This window comes from Staurois parvus, unplaced genomic scaffold (genome assembly GCF_062004578.1).
Source record: "Staurois parvus isolate SC_StPar_1 unplaced genomic scaffold, SC_StPar_1.0 ptg000198l, whole genome shotgun sequence".
NCBI classification, from domain to species: domain Eukaryota; kingdom Metazoa; phylum Chordata; class Amphibia; order Anura; family Ranidae; genus Staurois; species Staurois parvus.
This window is the reverse complement of record NW_028317994.1, coordinates 1,604,865-1,610,864: the sequence shown is the minus strand read 5'-3', so window position 1 is coordinate 1,610,864 and position 6,000 is coordinate 1,604,865.

Here is a 6,000-nt window from a genome sequence, read left to right as displayed (position 1 = left end):
AAAGTGCTTCTTTAAGTGTTGGTTACATCCACATGAAGCTGATCATTTTTTTTTTGATGGCCTATAGTAGTGTTCATTCATGCACCAAGAGTTGCTGAAGCTCTCTGTGAACACCAACCTTCCATGGCCATAAAGGAAGTCCCTCAGCTTTGTGGCAAATTTAATATGACATAAAAGAAAGTAGTAGCATGAATGTTTAAATGGATTGACCTAGTAATCAGTAGGGAAAAATGAACAATCATGCTAGGATGAAAAGGTTTTCCTGAAAGGCTACCACAGCCATAATGTGGATAATATAGATTCGGAATACAATGCTATATGTAGGCTGTTGCCATTATTATTGATTAGTATAATTACATGCAATGCTTTGTTGTGTCTACTGAAATTAAATAATCACAGGGACCCTTTACTTATGTTGATGTTTAGAATCAAGAGGGTTGTATGAAAGGAAAGTATGTGTTTAGAGGGGAATGTATAATTAAAGTGTGAGTTGCTATTAAATGAATGCGCACTTGTAATGTGCACAGATAATTATATACTGTATGCAAAAATTATACCTTTAAACACATCTCACTACATACATGTGTATCCTGCTTTTACAGAGCTGCGTCAGTCTGTTTTGTTTGTTTTGCATATTTCCCATATGCACTCTTTATTATGCATATGTTCATATTATATTCTTAATTACCAGTTCTTGTAATATATTAAGAACATTATTTTATATGAAAACAGGATAATGAAATAAAGTAAAATAAATATTTCATGTCTCCTAAACATTATTTCTCCTATTAAAGGGAAAGCCTAGATTATTTTCAGTAACCTCTTTTGAGCGGTTATTGTTTATTGTACCATATTTCAGTTACTGTATATATAACATGTAAATGTTTCTTGTAGTGTCTAGCTGTATTTTTCTTTCTTTTTTTAAAGGTCAAATTTTATTAAATTTTCTACGTATAACATACATATATAGCGATAAGGCATCACAACATTCAGCAATAAGGGGTATCAGGTTACACATCCTAATACAATAAAGTAAAGGTACAACATATACATATGCCACAAGTACCAGGCATAAAGCGAGACAATAAGTAAAAAAGAAAAGAATTGAAAAGAAAGAGCATAACTAAAAAGAAACACAAAGGACACTGCTACTGGTAACATCAAAGTAGTTTCAATGTTTTTCATAAAGGGGCCCTGAATCAGAAAATAGAGGGGGAAGAGGAAAGGGGCACAGGCAGAGGTCATTGTGGCTTATCTTTGGGGAAACACTCTCAGTGGGGACAGATTTTAGTAACTGTCTAATCAGGGGCATTGCTAGGTTTGTAAAAGACTTGGGGTACCCAAAGGAGGGGGGGGGGGTAAGCAGCATGCTATGCAAGCACGCTGTGACTTAGTTGCACTAGGATGAGCTTTGGGTTTGTATTGAACATAAATTCAATCTGAATCCAGCCTCTTCATAGTCCTGTGAACAGGCCAGCATATCGGCAGTATTTGATCAGTTCATCCACCCAAACCCCAGTGTATGTTCCTAAACACACATTAGCGGGAAGTGTGTCATTTAGTGGTTAAATAGTTAGTCTGGCTGAAAAAAGACAAAAGTCCATCCAGTTCAACCATATAAAAAAAGTTATAATCCTATATCCACAGTTGATCCAGAGGAAGGCAAAAAAACAGCAAAGCATGATCCAATTTGCTCCTGCAGGAGAAAAAATTCCTTCCTGATCCCTGGAGAGGCAGTCGGACATTTTCTGGATCAACTTTACCTATAAAAGTTAGTAACCAGTTATATTCTGTGTATCCAAGAAATAATCCAGGCCTTTTTTAAAGCAATCCAATGAGCTGGCCAGAACTAAGTCTTGAGGAAGTCTATTCTAGCTCTCACTGTGAAGAAACCTTTCCGTGTTTGGAGATTAAATTTCTTTTCCTCCAGATGTAAAGAGTGCCCCCTTGTCCTCTGTGATGACCTCAGGGTGAATAACTCTACAACGAGTTCACTATATGAACCACTGATGTATTTATACATGTTGATCGTATCCCCCCATAATCTCCTCTTCTCAAGAGACATTAAATTCTGTTCCTCTAATCTTTCCTCATAGCTGAGTTCCTCCATGCCTCTTATCAGCTTGGCATTGCATGCCATTAATAAGCTTGTGATCTACCAGAACTCCCAGATCCTTCTCCACCATTGATTCCCCCAGTTGTACTCCCCCTAGTATGTATGATGCATGCATATTTTTAGCTCCCAAGTGCATAACCTTACATTTATCAACATTAATCTCCCTAGCAGTCTGATTATGTCCATATTTCTGTGCTCAAAGCGGTACATTTTGTTGCATGGAAATATGAATTTTTTTTTATTGTAGGCCTGTAATTTTTAGGAATAACTCACTGAAATCTGTCCGAACAAGAGTCTAGTATTATTCAATTATAATTTAATAATCATAAAAAATAATATAATAAATTTAATTCAATATTATAATTAAACCAAAAACACTGAAATTTGAAATATAGTGCCAAGTTCGCACATCACTGAGCAAAGTCGCAAAATTGTTTTCAGTGTCTGATGACGAATTTCCCCACAAATCATTATCACTCAATTCTGCAAGTAGTTCTAATTTACTATCGCTGTTCTCTAGCTGGTCTAAAACCGATTTTGACTTAAAGGGACACTTTTTGGACGCCATGGACGTTTCTCAGTTTCCAAGCAATAAAAACAGTAAAAATGCAGGCAGGGCACAGGACAAAGCACTAGGGACAAAATGTATGTGAAATGGTTTGATACAGTAATGTTTTACTATGTGATTTTAATGTATTTAGTGAATGTCACTTTTTGACATTTTCAAATTTCACGCCATTCCGTCCCCCGTACGTCCCGACGCTCGCAGGGGATGGAACCCAGATGACAGATGCCGGCATCTGCCAGATTACATTGCCGGGGACACTGCAGGAGGGACATCGCGGGAGCGCAGGACAAGGTAAGTGCAGAACAGATGGCGGAGCCGCACCGCATGATAAGCCTGAGTGTAGCTCGGGGTTATCGCTTTTGGTACTGAAACTTTATCCTGAGCTACACTCAGGAATACTGTCAGGGAGACTACACCTCATTTGCCACATAGTTGCCCAATTAAACAGTGCATTGAGGTCGGCTTGTAAGTTGAAGACATCCTGTGAGGACGTTATTGCACTGCACAGCTTGGTGTCATCTGCAAAGACTGAAATAGTATTTTTAATCCCAGACACTATATTGTTTATAAATATATTAAAAAGTAAGGGTCCTAACACTGAACCTTGGGGTACACCACTGACAACCCTAGACCATACAGAGTATGAATCATTAACCACTACTCTCTGAATTTGGTCTTTTAGCCAGTTTTCTATCCGTTTTCATGCAGATTTTTCCAAGCCCGTAGACTTTACCTTACACATTAGCCGTGTGTGGGGAATTGTGTCAAACCCTTTTGCAAAATCCAAGTATACCACGTCCACTGCCACCCCTCTGTCCAAGGTTTTGCTCACCTTCTCATAAAAAGAAATCAGATTTGTTTGACAACTTCTGTCTTTCATGAATCCATGCTGTCTGTTGCTTTAAATATTTTTTTTCCAGCAAAAACTCATCTATGTGGTCTTTTATTAAACTCTCCAGTATCTTCCCAACTATAAAAGTTAAACTAACAGGTCTATAATTACTTGGTAAAGATTTTGACCCCTTTTTAAATATTGGCACCACATTGGCCTTACACCAACCCAGTGGTACTATGCCAGTCATTAAAGAGTCCCTAAAAATGAGAAACAATAGCTTTGAAATGACAGAGCTCAATGCTTTAAGGACCTGTGTGTGTATGCCATCCAGTCCTGGAGCTTTATTCACCTTTATTCTGTCTAAATATTTCTGGATCATATCAGTTATGAGCCCATGTGGATCATCTGGAGCTGTGTCAATACCATGCCCATTATGGACAAGAGCTCCCCCATGCTCCTTTGTATACATAGAGCTGAAGAAGGTATTTAATAAATTTGCCTTCTCTTTGTCCCGAGTCACCACTCTAGATTATTTTGTAAAGGGCCTACATGCTTGGATCTGACCTTTTTACTATTAATATATTTGAAGCATTTTTGTGGGTTTGTCCTAGCGGTGCTGGAATAACGCGGCTAAATTTCATTACAGACCCCAGCCCTGGCCAGGAATACTGGGTCCAAAGAACAAAGGTATACCGCTCAGGCAAACAATCCAGATCAATCCACAACACTTTTTTTGTTTTCTTTGTTATGATTAATCACGAGATCATGTGAAAAGCATTAACAGGTCCTGTATTCATGTCCTGGTGTTTTGTGTGTCCTATGGATCAATAAATATACACTATATTCTTCTATCCTCCGGTATGCGGCTGACCCTTCTTCCTATTGCAGGAATACTGGGTGACTTCCTTGGATGTGATCGTGGCCATTTTTGGTCAATGATGTTACCCAGGATCCCTGGCCAGCTGTCAAGCCTACCCTTGACGCAGATGGTCATAAACTATAGCTAGCTAGCTTCTGTGTTCTTCACCTATAATCTCCAAACACGGTAAAGGTTTCTTCATTGTGAGAGCTGTGAAAATGTAGAATAGACTCCCTCAAGAGTTGGTTCTGGCCAGCTCAGTGGATTGCTTCAAAAAAGGCCTGGATTCTTTCTTAGATACACAGAATATAACTGGATACTAACATTTATAGGTAAAGTTGATCCAGGGAATATCCAATTGCCTCTCGGGGGATCAGGAAGGAATTTTTTTTCCCAGCAGGTGCAAATCGGATCGTGCTTTGCTGGGGGTTTTTTTCCTTCCTCTGGATCAAATGTGGGTATATGATTAAAACTTTTTTTTTTTTTTCTATGGTTGAACTGGATGGACTTTTGTCTTTTTTCAGCTGGACTAACTATATAATAGCCCCCTTTCCCACAAGGCAAGCAGGCCTACCAGTACTTGATTGCCCCAGGACTTATACACAATGTAATAGTGCTTGGCCACCACACCAAGGCAGGCACGAACTGAGCAAAGCAAACAGGTACTTGCGGTTTGAAGACAGGCAGAGTGGTTCAATGACAGTCCAGATACAAAGCAGAGAAGGTCCAGGATAGTTATTATTTGATCCGTAGTCAAGAGAAAGGCAAAGTTCGGAGAGCAGTCGATATCCGATCCAAGGTCATCAATGAGGGAATCCAAACTGGCAGACAAACAAGAAGCTTGCAGCATGTGCTACAAATGTAATATCACAAGCATGAGACTGCAGGCTTGGTTGGCCTAAATCAAGTTTGGTCCCCACCCAAAGACTGGCCACATCAATCACCTTGCAGACAGACAGGGAGAGTGCATCATAGCCAAAACCAGGATACTGGAATCAGATCAGCAGCTGTGATGAATCAGGAACACTAGATCCTCCTGACACCAGCTTATTTATATACAAATGTTGGCAAGTGATCTGGGTGTGGTGGCAGAGCATCAGTGGGCAGCCGGTTATTGCAGCAGCAGGTCAACATCATTGGGTAACACTCATTCTGTTTAACCTTTTCACAATATTCTAATTTTCTGAGATTGTGGATTTGGGGTTCTCATGAGCTGTAAGCCATAATCATCACAATTATGACAAATCACGGCTTGAACTATCTTGCTTTGCATGTAATGAGTCTATCTCATATATTAGTTTTACCTTTTAAGTTGCATTACTGAAATAAATGAACTTTTGCACGATATTCTAATTTTTCGAGTTTCACCTGTATATATTGGAATTTATGCTTTCTGACTGCCTATCACACTTCTTGAGGTGCTAAAAGGCCAGGGCAGTACAATCCCCCCCCCCCCGCCCAAATGACCCCTTTTTAGAAAGTAGACACCCCAAGGAATTTGCTGAGAGGCATGTTGAGTCCATGGAAGATTTTATTTTTTGCCAAAATTTTTTGGAAAATTAACATTTTTTTTATACCCAAAGTTGTCACTTAAATGACATATTGTTCATGTATACCGTGGG